The sequence below is a fragment of the Triturus cristatus genome, chromosome 1_2 (assembly GCF_964204655.1).
Source record: "Triturus cristatus chromosome 1_2, aTriCri1.1, whole genome shotgun sequence".
NCBI classification, from domain to species: domain Eukaryota; kingdom Metazoa; phylum Chordata; class Amphibia; order Caudata; family Salamandridae; genus Triturus; species Triturus cristatus.
In genome coordinates, this window is record NC_140580.1 from 956985848 (window position 1) to 956999229 (window position 13382).

General features: G+C 46.5%; 1 long non-coding RNA gene across 1 annotated transcript in view; it reads left to right on the plus strand.

Moving 5' to 3' along the window:
* The first annotated feature begins 3501 nt into the window (after positions 1-3501).
* LOC146868437 (uncharacterized) overlaps positions 3502-13382 on the plus strand; it is a 96847-nt gene continuing 86966 nt past the window's right edge. The window contains exon 1 of the long non-coding RNA XR_014962876.1: positions 3502-3635. This is a non-coding gene — a long non-coding RNA (uncharacterized LOC146868437). The remainder of the gene's footprint in view (positions 3636-13382) is intronic.

Consider the following 13382-nt stretch of genomic DNA (forward strand, 5'->3'; position numbering starts at 1 on the left):
CCGTGACTTGAAGAAACGGTTCACAACCTCTCTTTCCTTCTTCATTTAGTTGCTTCCCTGTGAAATGGATCCAAAAAAGAAAAACACTCTTGCAGGAAATGCCCTTTTTCTGACATTTTTCTATTCCAAAGTGCAGCGGATGGAAAGAAATAGAAGGTTTTCAATATGAAAAATAAATACATAACTAAATAAAGCAAGACAGAGGGGTTGCAAAGTGGCCAGATTGGTTTTATTCACATCCAAATACATCAGCCTCACTTTACAGAGTTTGCCAGTGAAGCGCTACTTTTGTTTTCTAGTCTTTCTTTGAACAGCATTGTTGTCCCCAGGTGGGAAAGTGTACCATTCCTGGAGGTACTGCAATACCTGATTGATGGATGGATTGGAAAACAAAATGTGTACCATGGCTCTGTTTATGGATGTGGTCTTTTTAAACCATACTGCTTACGTTTTGTAAGGATATAAGCAATGGACATTGAAACGCTTCCCTTCAGGGCCCTGTAGTCATGTCCTTAACTTTTCAGGTAAAACAACTCGCTGATTTCTGAATAGTGAGTGAGAGATCGTTAAGGTAACCATGTTGTTTCTGCTTACATTTCACATGCTTTACTTTATCTTGCATTCCCTATGAGTGTTTGCTTTTACTTTTTTTTTTTTAGGCAGCATATTACTCTTATCAAGTGCATAATTTGAATTGAGCCACATCCAAGTGTTTATAGCGGGCACAATTAGGTTGTAGCTGAAGGCAGTGCGCGTTTCTCTCAGTGGGGCAGTATGGTGTTCAGTGGGGGAGAGGATGTGGCACTATGGCCAGAGCTGTCAAATTTGGAACTGGGGAACTGGGGGACTGGGTTCAGCCTTCATGACCAGTCCACCAGACCACTCTACTAAGGGAGCATATTCCCATGCTAGACCTTACAAGGCCCCACTAGACCTTAGAAGGCTTGATGTCTCAGCACAAGCAGGTGTACCCTAGTGGTGTCAATTGTGGGTTAACCTTGAAGGCCTGTCCACACAATCCATACTGAAGTTCATCTCCAGTCTTGCGGGCAGGCCTACGAAGCAGCACACCCTAGAGCAACAGTGATGCAGTCACTGTGACTCTGTCACTGAGGTCACATGAACCTTGAGCAGGTTAGGGAGGTGCGAACGGTGTGACCGCACTGGGTACCTATTACGGGTGGGTGCGTAGTGTTTGCAAGTATTATGGTTTAAAAAAAGCTTGCTGCCACCATCCAGGCCTCCAGCAATTTTCAGAAACAATAAAAATGGCATGATAACTTCGGTGATTAATGTTCTTCCTAGAGAGAGATCTGAGTTTTGTCTAGTGGAAGGGTTGCCTCCTGGAAAGGTAGCAAAGAGGGTTAATGTGCCTGCTGCAAAGAACATGTACCATGCAGATCACAATGTGCACTGCTTTAATGGGGGGACCATGATGAATGGTCATTTAATGTCAGCTGTAGATGATGGATCCCAGAAAAGTGAATGTATGTGCATGTTGGCATTGTGCTGAGGGGATTACCAGGTAATTGTTCACGCAGCTCTCTGATGGATGTCACATGCGGTTTTTCTGAGTCCCCAGATAGATCATGCAGTCTGTGTGTTCTCTTTTGTACTGCCAGTCACCGGTGTATTCAACTGTGCAGCCTTGGACTGTGTCATGTATGTGCATGTAACTTGCATGATCGAGGTAACTATTAGCGGCGATACTACGTGTCTCTCGGTCCTCTTTCAAGTGCTTGCCGTCCTTTTTCCCCAGCAACCCCCCACCCCGGGGCGGCAATCTGAGGAATAGCCCCGGGCGCCATAAGCTCTAGCTATGCCTCTGGTGCGTGCATGTGTGTGTGTGTATGTGTGTCTGTGGGAAACCTGCATGTGCCCCTTACAGCCTTGCAATTGTCACTCATCAGGTTCCTACATTAGGCCACCATGGCATCCGATGACCCATCTCTGATATGATAGGGTCCAACTATGCCATAATAGTGCAAATATTGTTTTTGATATGAATGTGAAACTAATTAAATACATGTCATTGTTTTTTGTCATTGTTTTGGCTATTCTTGGCATATTGTGGCCATCTGTTGAATGATAATGCATAATCCTGGCCATGAAATAATGGTGACAATTCTTTGAATTCTGTAAACACTTGGGATTTGATGCTGCTCTCTTCTGCCATAATGCTGGCCATTGCTTTTTTAAGGCAATTATTGTCATAATTATGGTTATTTTAGCATGCTATGGGCACCTGCAATTGATGGTGCCCACTCCAAGCATAATGTTTGCCCTGGCATATATAGAGCTCTTCAGTGGATTGAAATATGTGCGCTACAGATTACACACAGATGGTTACACACAGATCTAAGCAGTAACAGCACAACCCCCTGAGCTAAGTTATAGGGACTGGAGTATGCATCACTGCACCGTGTGCTTAAGCTCGCCAACCTATTCATTAAGCATAGTTTAGGCTCCTCTATGGCACACAAACACACCATATGGAGCTGATAACTTATGATAACTCATGTATACGAAAATCTGCAAAGTGGCATAAGCCCATGCCACATGTGGCCGAATTAGATAAAGACTTTATACACCAGCAATCAAGAAGGAATGTGTAAATGAATCTCAGCCACTGGTGATTGCTCGAGACCAATACAGGTCATCATTGTCCGGCGCCGCGCTACTCTAGACAGACACCAGCCATGTGCACATCAGTTTTAGTCCTGATAAAGGCGCATTGTGAGAGCCGAGAGGGAGATCCCAGGAAATGGATATCAGATCATGGAACAGGCCAGGAAAGAGGGGCATTATGAGAAATCTAAGACTGGCATAACTGGGCAAATGCTTTAAAAAGGACCATGAGTGCCCCAAACATGTCAGCATTTTCTATCAAAACTGCTTGTAAAATTCTGTGGCCCCGACGTTCTGCTCTGCAATTGGCTAATTTTGCTGGCCACCAGGCGTGCGCGTGCAATCCATACTGAGGAATGCTGCAAACAGGCGCGCAACACCCATTGGACTCACAGGGCTTCAGCCCCCCCCCCCGTCGCGTGTGGCAGCCCGGGCTGAGACACCTTCCCGGGCAAAAAAGCAGCCGCACCCCAGCACTTCGCAGGTCTTTAAAAGACCATTTGCATGTTAATGAGGCCTCGCTGTTGTTTCACCCCTTCTAAGAGCACTCTGCCTATTGCTTAAAGTTCAGCTCCCCCCGAAATTTTTGCTCAGCCCCCCCCCCCACCCCCCCCCCCCCGAAATTTGGCTCTAGTTGCGCCTCTGGCTGCAAAGCACTGCTTCTTGGACGGCCGGCTTGTTCAGGCAGGCGCACAGGTGCATCGCAGCACCTTTGCGTGGCCGTGAATTTGTTTTGTCCCAAACCTTAGGTGCAGCTGGGCCGCCCGCCAAATCCCCGCATCGCTGCAGGGCCACTGTTTACCTTCTGTAACCTGAAGCAGCGCGCTGTCTATTTCAAGGCGGGCTGGGCGTGTCCTGCACGGATGTCGCGTGGGAGGAGCGAGGCACCTGTTTAGTGTAAATAAAGAGTTGCGCTTTGGCCGCTGAAAGGGGCAGTCGTGCCGTGCTGTCGCTTTCCATCCATCTCACGTCACCGAGTTGGTCGCCTCTCACTCACCTGTGTACAGGTAAGCCTAGGTTGCATTGATTTATGATATTTTCTCTGCGGGTGGACACGCGTTGCCACTTTTGCAGGCTGCCCGGGCAGGGGGCAGTTGTGTGTGGCAGGAGGGCTAGAGGTACGTGGACATCGAGTTTCCATTCTGCACCTCTCCGTTTACCCTGCTTTAAATCACAGCACGTCCTATCCGATCAAAATCTCTCGTTTTTCTTTCTCTCTAAGCTGTGCTCTTCTCTACCTCTCGCAGCTCCTATTTCTTTCCCAAGTATCACTCTCCTCCCCTTTCTTACACAGCCTTTCTCTCTCATTTGCACTGCTTGCTCCTCTCGGTATCTCTGTTCCATCCCCTCGATCCCTTCAGTTTTCTTAGGCGTTCTCCATTCTTCCATCTGTTTCCTCATCGTTTCACCTGTCTCGTCCTTTATCTCTTTTGCTCTCTTTCTCTATAACTCTCCACTCGCTTCCTATTTTCTTCGTACCTCGTCCTCTCTACCTCTTTCCGGTCTACCACCACCCTGTCTCTCCGAATCTCTTTCTTTCCCTTTCTCTTTTTATTCTCCCCAGACCTCTCCGTTTTCTTTCTTCCACTCCCTCTTCACTTGTTTGCATTTTCGTTCTAAATTTCTGATGCTCTATCTCCCCTTCTTGTTCTCTTTCTCATGACTTTCTTTCCTATCCTGCGCTGTCCTTTTGCAATTTCATGTTCTTCCCTTCCCAATATCACCTCTCTTTTCTTTCATATTTCTTCTTCTTCCCTTTCTCACTATCGTTCTATTGCGTACTTGCCTCTGTTAACTTCCTTTGTCTTTCCCTGTATAAATCTATCGTGTTGTCTTTGTGTCTGTCTCTCCCACTCCTTGTGTCGCACATTCCTAGAAATGCACCACGGATAATGCAAGGCTCCCGAGAGGAATGAGAGGGTCTTGCTAGACCAATGAATACATTTTTATCGGCAGTCTTACTCTCTTTACTTCTTTCTCTGCTTCTTTTGACATCTCTTTCCATTTCTCTGTTACACACTCTGTTGTGCCAGTGCCTAATTTGTGCCACTGTTTGCCAGCAGTACTTATGTCAGACAGTCTACCACATGGTGGCGCCGTCTGCATGTTTTTTTAAGCAAAGCGCATGCACAATGTGTGCAATATACATTATGTTTGGACCCAGACATAGGCAAAGCAGTCTTGACCCTGCTCCAACAGCCAGCCCTAACTGCCAGGCCTGGTGTTTCCTAAACTGGAACACACGCAACTCTTGTAACTATATCCTACAGAGAAATGACAGTTTCACCAATGACCCTGGATGTAAATATGACAGGTCTATAGCCCTCTATAAAGGATACATTGGGATGACAGTTTCTTCAACGACCACTGCGTGTGCTTCTCGTGTGCTGTACTTACAGGTGTCATTGAAGAAAATGTTATGGATATGTATGCTTTATATGCTCAGGTCTTTCAGGAACTTGCCCTGGCAATGATTCATTTACATATGGGAAACATTTAAAAACTCATAGGAATCTATTCTTTACATGCAGAGGAATTGGTGAATCCTGCTTTACAACATGTGCTTTACATGCAGGATCATGCAGACAACTATCATGGAAATGCATGCTTTACATGGAAAGGCCATAGCAGGAACTGCCAATGAAATGTATGCTTTACATACAGGGGCATTGTGGAATATTTTATGGCATTGCAATATACATTATTATTTCAGTTCCCACAATGCTCATGTCACAATGCAGTGAAGGGGAGGAGACAAAGCAAGAATATGTGCCCTCTGATTCACGTGACCACAAAAATATTCCTTGATAGAATTTAGACACTATGGGGCATATTTACAATGAAATAGCACACCCCCTCAAGAAATTTTGCTGCGCTAAGCTGCGTAGTTTCAAAACCACAGAGATGCGTCTTATTTATAAGAATATGGCGCACCCCTGTCCTCTTCCCTGCGCTGGCACACAAACAGCAGCCCTGCCCCAACCCAGGCTCCCTTGCACCATGGTGTAATGATGCCTGCGCCGCAAGGATGATTGTGTTTGTGCAGGAAGGTACACCTTCCTGCACAAAAACAATCATTAATGGTGGTTTGCTCCTTCTATGTGTACTGCAGAACGCAGCACTCATAGAAAGAGCAAAAAACAAGGAGAAATAAAAGTATTTCTTCTTGTTGCCCCACTTTTACGCCTCCCCTGGAAAGTCGTTTGTTTTTGGCACTGCCTCAGATTTATGCATCCTTGTAAATCTGGGGCAGTGTCAAAAAGTCATGGGTGTTGCGTTGGAACACCCACAGCAACACTCATGACACGCCCCTTTGACACAGAGTACTGCGTGAAGGAGGGCCATATTTACAAGGCCGTGTAAAGCCAAGCAAAGTGGCTTTGCGTGGCCTTGTAAATATGGGCCAGCACACAGCACCAATGGAGCGTCAAAAAAAGTGACGAATTAACAACCAGTGTCTATGCATTTTAGAGCATTGTCATTGGATGGAAGCAGGCCTGGGTGGGACATAGGCATCATAGCAAACCTGAATCCTGATTCCTCCATAGAGATGAAATGGTAAACCCAAAAGGCTGGGTTGCTAATGCCCTTAACGTTGGGGCTTTAACCAGTTGGATCTGCAAATGCAACCCTGAACCACTGGTTGCAAATTCCTAAACAATCTGTCCTAGTCATAAAGACCTCAGGACACACCCCTCACACTGTTCCTGTCTAAGCTGCCGATATCTTACAGTATGAACCCCTCAGTCTGTAAGGGTTCTAAACATCTCAGGGTGTTTTTTAAACACTGTATCCTGGGTTTCAACACTGTGTAGTATGTGACAGGCATGGAGAGGTGTGAGGGTATTAATGCCATGCAGTAACGGCCAGAGCTACAGAGGTCTCAGGGTACAAACACTATACGGTATCTTTTAGGGTCACAAAGGTCTCAGGTTTGCAACCCTACACTGCTCCTGTTAGGGCAGCTGACGACTCCTGTAATTATATGCATGGTGTACTGCTCAGGCTGAAACTATCCCAGGTTATACAAATCCCCAGACTGTATATGCCAGTGCTGCAGGGATATCATGGTATTACCAGCATATTACACCTATCACAGCTGCAGGGATATCAGAGTATTACCAGCATATTACACCTATCACAGCTGCAGGGATATCAGAGTATTACCAGCATATTACATCTATCACAGCTGAAGAGATAGCAGGGTATTACCAGCATATTACACCTATCACAGATGCAGAAATATCAGGGTATTACCAGCATATTACACCAACCCCAGCTGCAGGGATGGGATATCATGGTATTACCAACATAGTACACCTATCACAGATGTAGGGATATCAGGGCATTACCAGCATGTTACACCTATTACAGCTGCAGGGATATCAGAATATTACCAGTATGTTACACCCATCTCAGCTGCAGGGCTATCAGGGTATTACCAGCATATTACACCTACCCCAGCTGCAGGGATATCATGGTATTACCAACATATTACACCTATCACAGATGCAGAAATATCAGGGTATTACCAGCATTTTACACCTATCACAGCTTCAGGGATATCAGGATATTACCAGCATGTTACACCTATTACAGCTGCAGAGATATCAGGGTATTACCAGCATATTACACCTATCACAGCTTCAGGAATATCAGTAAATTACCAGCATGTTACACCTATTACAGCTGCAGGGATATCAGGGTATTACCAGCATATTACACCTATCACAGCTTCAGGAATGTCAGTATATTGCCAGCATGTTACACCTATTACAGCTGCAGGGATATCAGGGCATTACCAACATATTATCAGCCTATTACACCCTTCCCAGCTGCAGTGATATCAGGGCATTCCAGCAGCTGGCACCTGTCAGGGCTGCAGAAATCATCATTTGGCCTCTGCCAGGGCTGCAGAGATCTCCGGTTGTAAATCCCATATGTGACCTGTCAGGAGTGCCCAGGTTTGGAGTATGAACCTCATATTGTGCCTGTCAGAACAGCACGGGCCTCGGGGTACAATCCCAAGCCTCTAGGGGTCTACAGAGAGCTCATGGTACTAACCACGTACTGTCTACTCAGGACAGCAAAAACCACAGGGTATGAACCACATCAGTAAAGCCTTCACGACTGCGCCGAGCAGAGAACATACTGCACCACCGTTCACGCAGCAGCGTTACGAAACTTGAGGGGAAACTTGAGAGGGGGAGAGGACACTTCAGCCCACCCCCTGCAAAGTACATGAAGGCCACCAATCCCCCAACAGTGGATAATTTGTAAACAAACAAATAAAGTGCCGAGGAGGCAGCTTGCACCAGCCCATTTCTCCTGTTAGCGCCACCACAACAGAACCAAGTACTAACCATGGAAGTGGGGAGGGGGTGTGGCATAATGAGGTGCCAACTTTGGAGCTGGGGAACCAGGCTCGAGCGTCGGCGTCGGTGTGGGCCCAACATCCTGTGATTTTGGGTAAATCACTCAATCTCCCCATGTTTGAATGTGTGCTTAACTGATGCTCATGAAAAGCGCGGGTGTTGCCGAGCACTGGAAACTACCAGCTCAAATTAAGCACTATCTCCTCCCTCCCCCATTCCTGGACCAGTCTGGATGTCTCAGGCCAGGCCCAGGGGTCCGCTGCCCCTGCACATTGCCGGAGGGGGCCCGCTGGAGCTCGAGGTCCCTCCCGCACCGCATGTGCTGCAGGTCCTAATGTTATGCCACAGTGTTCACGAATACAAATCAAGGGGCATCGGCCACGTGCTGTGTACGTTGGGGCTGCGGAGACTTCAGGGTCTAATCGGCATATTTCTATCTCAAAGTTGTTTTCAGAAGCCCACGGCCGGCGCTATCGAAGGCCCGGGACCTTCATACCAAGGCCGCGTTGTCTTGATTCCACCTCATGCCTCTTTTGTGCATCACCAGACACTTTCTGCCACCTCATTTCATGCTTGCAGGGACCTTATCATCCCCGCTGGGTCCCTTTGCCTCTGATTTGCTTCCTTTAATAACAGTAAGTTCTCTTGCATAAAAGCCTTTGGCGCATTTGCTTGTTACCAGCATCTGCATAGCACCCCTCTGCCACTCCGATTGCTTCATAGCACTACCGTCTAGCCATGACCCTCGCCACGCCTAAAATGATGTTTTACAAACTAGCAGCAGTTCCGTCTTCCTCACCTGTCATGCCCGTCAAGTTCCTTGCCTCGTGCTGAGGTCAGTATCCTCAGCTCCTTGAACACTCCTCGCGATCACAGTTAATACTCCACGGTTATGCTTCCTTCCCATCTTCGGCCCAGCACGGCCACCATTGCTGAAAGTAGGAAAACAATTCCAGGGGAGCCCACAGATGGGGCTGGGGCAGAGTCAGGAGGATGACTGGCAACACAAGCAGAGGCAGTGGCACTTTGATCACCAGAAACAGCTTTCACCGTCTGCTAAAACTTTCGTTATAGCAAAAAGCAGAATACAGAGAGTTGTTTCAGTGCTGATTTTCACGGTTATACATTTTTCATGAAGACTTTGCAAAGGTAAGAAGTTCATTTCAGTAATCACACGAAGGAGCTTCCCGGCACACATGCTGCCGAGCGCTGCCCCTTAGACTACAGACAGCGCGCACAATCCGTACAGGCTAGCAGTTAGAGGGAACAAACAGCACTCTCACACCCCTGACAGAATAATTGTCACACAAAACCAAAAGCCCTCTCACACCCATGACAGAATAAACATCACTCAAAACCAGCAGTACTCTCACACCCCTCACAGAATATGTCACACAAAACCAAAAGCCCTCTCACACCCTTGACAGAATAAACGTCACTCAAAACCAGCAGCACTCTCACACCCCTCACAGAATGTCACACAAAACCAAAATCACTCACACCCCTCACAGAATGTCACACAAAACCAATAGCTCTCTCACACCCCTCACAGAATATGTCACACAAAACTAACAGCACTCTCACACCCCTCACAGAATAATTGTCACACAAAACCAGCAGCACTCTCATATCCCTCACAGAATATTTGTCACACAAAACCAACAGCACTCTCACACCCTTGACAGAATAATCAATCAAAACCAGCAGTTCTCTCACACCCTTGACAGAATAAACGTCACTCAAAACCAGCAGTACTCTCACACCCCTCACAGAATGTCACACAAAACCTAAAGCCCTCTCACACCCTTGACAGAATAAACATCACTCAAAACCAGCAGTACTCTCACACCCCTCACAGAATATGTCACACAAAACCAAAAGCCCTCTCACACCCTTGACAGAATAAACGTCACTCAAAACCAGCAGCACTCTCACACCCCTCACAGAATGTCACACAAAACCAATAGCTCTCTCACACCCCTCACAGAATATGTCACACAAAACTAACAGCACTCTCACACCCCTCACAGAATAATTGTCACACAAAACCAGCAGCACTCTCATACCCCTCACAGAATAATTGTCACACAAAACCAACAGCACTCTCACACCCTTGACAGAATAATCAATCAAAACCAGCAGTTCTCTCACACCCTTGACAGAATAAACGTCACTCAAAACTAGCAGTACTCTCACACCCCTCACACAATATGTCAAACAAAATCAACAGCCCTCTCAAACCCTTGACAGAATAAACATCACTCAAAACCAGCAGTACTCTCACACCCGTGACAGAATAAATGTCACTCAAAACCAGCAATACTCTCACACCCCTCACAGAATTGGTCACACAAAACCAATAGCACTCTCACATCCCTCACAAAATATGTCACACAAAACTAAAGGAACTCTCACACCCCTCAAAGAATAATTGTCACACAAAAACAACAGCACTATCACACCCTTGACAGAATAAATGTCACTCAAAACCAGCAGTACTCTCCCACCCTTCACAGAATATGTCACACAAAACCAAAAGCCCTCTCACACCCTTGACAAAATAAACATCACTCAAAACCAGCAGTACTCTCACACCCCTCACAGAATATGTCACACAAAACCAAAAGCCCTCTCACACCTTTGGCAGAATAAACGTCACTCAAAACCAGCAGTACTCTGACACACCTCACAGAATGTCACACAAAAACAGCAGCACTCTCACACCCCTCACAGAATAATTGTCACACAAAACCAACAGCACTCTCACACCCTTGACAGAATAAATGCCAGTTAAAACCAGCAGCACTCTCATACCCCTCACAGAATATGTCACACAAAACCAATAGCACTCTCACATCCCTCACAGAATATGTCACACAAAACTAACAACACTCTCACACCCCTCACAGAATAATTGTCACACAAAACCAACAGCACTCTCACACCCATGACAGAATAAACGTCATTCAAAACCAGCAGTACTCACACCCCTCACAGAATGTCACACAACACCAACAGCCCTCTCACACCCCTCACAGAATAATTGTCACACAAAACCAACAGCACTCTCACACTCTTGACAGAATAAACGTCACTCAAACCCAGAAGTACTCTCACACCCCTCACAGAATGTCACACAAAACCAGCAGCACTCTCACACCCCTCACAGAATAATTGCCACACAGAACCAACAGCACTCTCACACTCTTGACAGAATAAACGTCACTCAAAACCAGAAGTACTCTCACACCCCTCACAGAATATGTCACACAAAACCAAAAGTCCTCTCACACCCCTCACAGAATAAACATCACACAAAACCAGCAGTACTCTCACACCCATCACAGAATAAACGTCACACAAAACCAGCAGTACTCTTACACCCCTCACAGAATATGTCACACAAAACCAACAGCCTTCTCACACCCTTGACAGAATAAACGTCACACAGAACCAACAGCACTCTCACACCCCTCACAGAATAATTGTCACACAAAACCAACAGCACTCTCACACCCCTGACAGAATAAACGTCACTTAAAACCAGCAGCACTATCACACCCCTCACAGAATATGTCACACAAAACCAACAGCACTCTCACACCCCTGACAGAATAAACGTCACACAGAAACAATAGCACTCTCACACCCCTCACAGAATATGGCACTCACATCTCTCACAGAGTATTAGCCACACTCGACAGCCAACATTCTCGCACATTTCTCGCAGGGTAGCAGTCAGACACTATTGACAGCACATTGACCAGTGGCGGCTGGTATGGAATGGGGATGGCGGGGCGGCAGGGCAGCATTGAAAAAAAGAACATTTCACTTACCTCTGCACGGCTGCCATCTCTCCTCCATCGTCTCTCCTCCACTTCTCTTCCCAGAAGCAGGAAGCACACAGGCTACCCTAACAACACTGCTGTCACCAGCACGACAGAAGCATCGTATTTGGTCTGAGCGGCCTGGTTCAGCACTCAGACAGGGACAGGGAGCCGGTGCATGATCTCCACCCAGGCTGTGCAATACAGCCGGGTGAAGGACATTCTAAGTGCGCATGACTGTTTGGCCGGCCCAAGACGGCTGGCCAAACAGTCTCAAACCCCTCACTGAATACCCCACGTAATATGTGAAGCACTCTTACACTTCTCATAAACTAGCAGTTTCACATTACTGTCAGCACTCTCACACATCGAGAGTAGCAGTCACTTATAAAAGAAACACTCTCACACCTCTTGGAAGCTAGCAGTTAACAGAATACTGGCAGCCCTCACACTTCCCACATAGGCTAGTGCACACACATGCTTGTCATACAACATTTGCAATAGCCCTCTCACACCTCTCGTAGACAGCAATTCTAGTTTATAACTGAATTGGAAGCTAGTAGGAACAGAATACTGGCAGCCCTTTCACTCCCCACATAAGCTAGTACTCACACAGGCTTATCATAAAACATTTGCAATAGTTCGCTGACACCTCTCGTAGACTGGCAACAAAGTCAGCAATTCTAGTTTATAACTGAATGTGCCTGTTGATTCTTGAGTGTATGTGTGGCAATGTCATTGGGGAATGAGTCAACGGGGAGATGAACAGCTACAAGGGTGACTTACTGAGTGCATGGTCCATGAATATTTCAGTGCACGGATATACGGATTATAGATTCATTCAGGCACTTCAGACAGATGCCAGACCTATTGGCCTTGTCAGTGCATATCGCCTGATGGGCCTACAAACCACACATATATCTACATCACACACAGCTTGAGAAAGTCAAAAACACTTTCAAATACCAGAATATCATTTGGCAACATGTGAAATGATAGGCTGAGTGTATCTTTATTGCCCTTGATGTGCTACAGTATATGACATTATGCTGTGAGCGTCCTGCTGGACTCTACATAAGTTCTAAATGCCCTCAACCAAGTCACACACCGGGCAAAAGGAATTACCGATGTAGCGAGCACAAGGTAAGTGGTTTTATTTTTTTACGTATTTTATATTCCCTATCCCATCATATGTCGACTTCCCCCTCGCCCCGCCGCTCTTACCTGTAACGGCCATGCCTGGATATATCATCATTTATGCAGACAGGGACAAGGTTTAGCACTGAAAAGCACAGAACATTCGCAAGTATTCTGACACAGTTCAGACATTTCTGGTTGTAGCTTTCTTTTCAGGTCAGCCCAATAACAGCGTGTTCCATCTCTCATGTTACTCCTACTGGACGTATTTTGATTTCATCTGTATTCCTGATTTCTGTTCTCCTAACTCCACAGCTCCCTTCGGGCGGTAGTAAGGGCCTATTTTAGACTTTTGCGGTGAGAGTATTCTGTCCAACAGAGTGCCTTCTCCGCCAAAGCGAAGTTCAACCTGCCT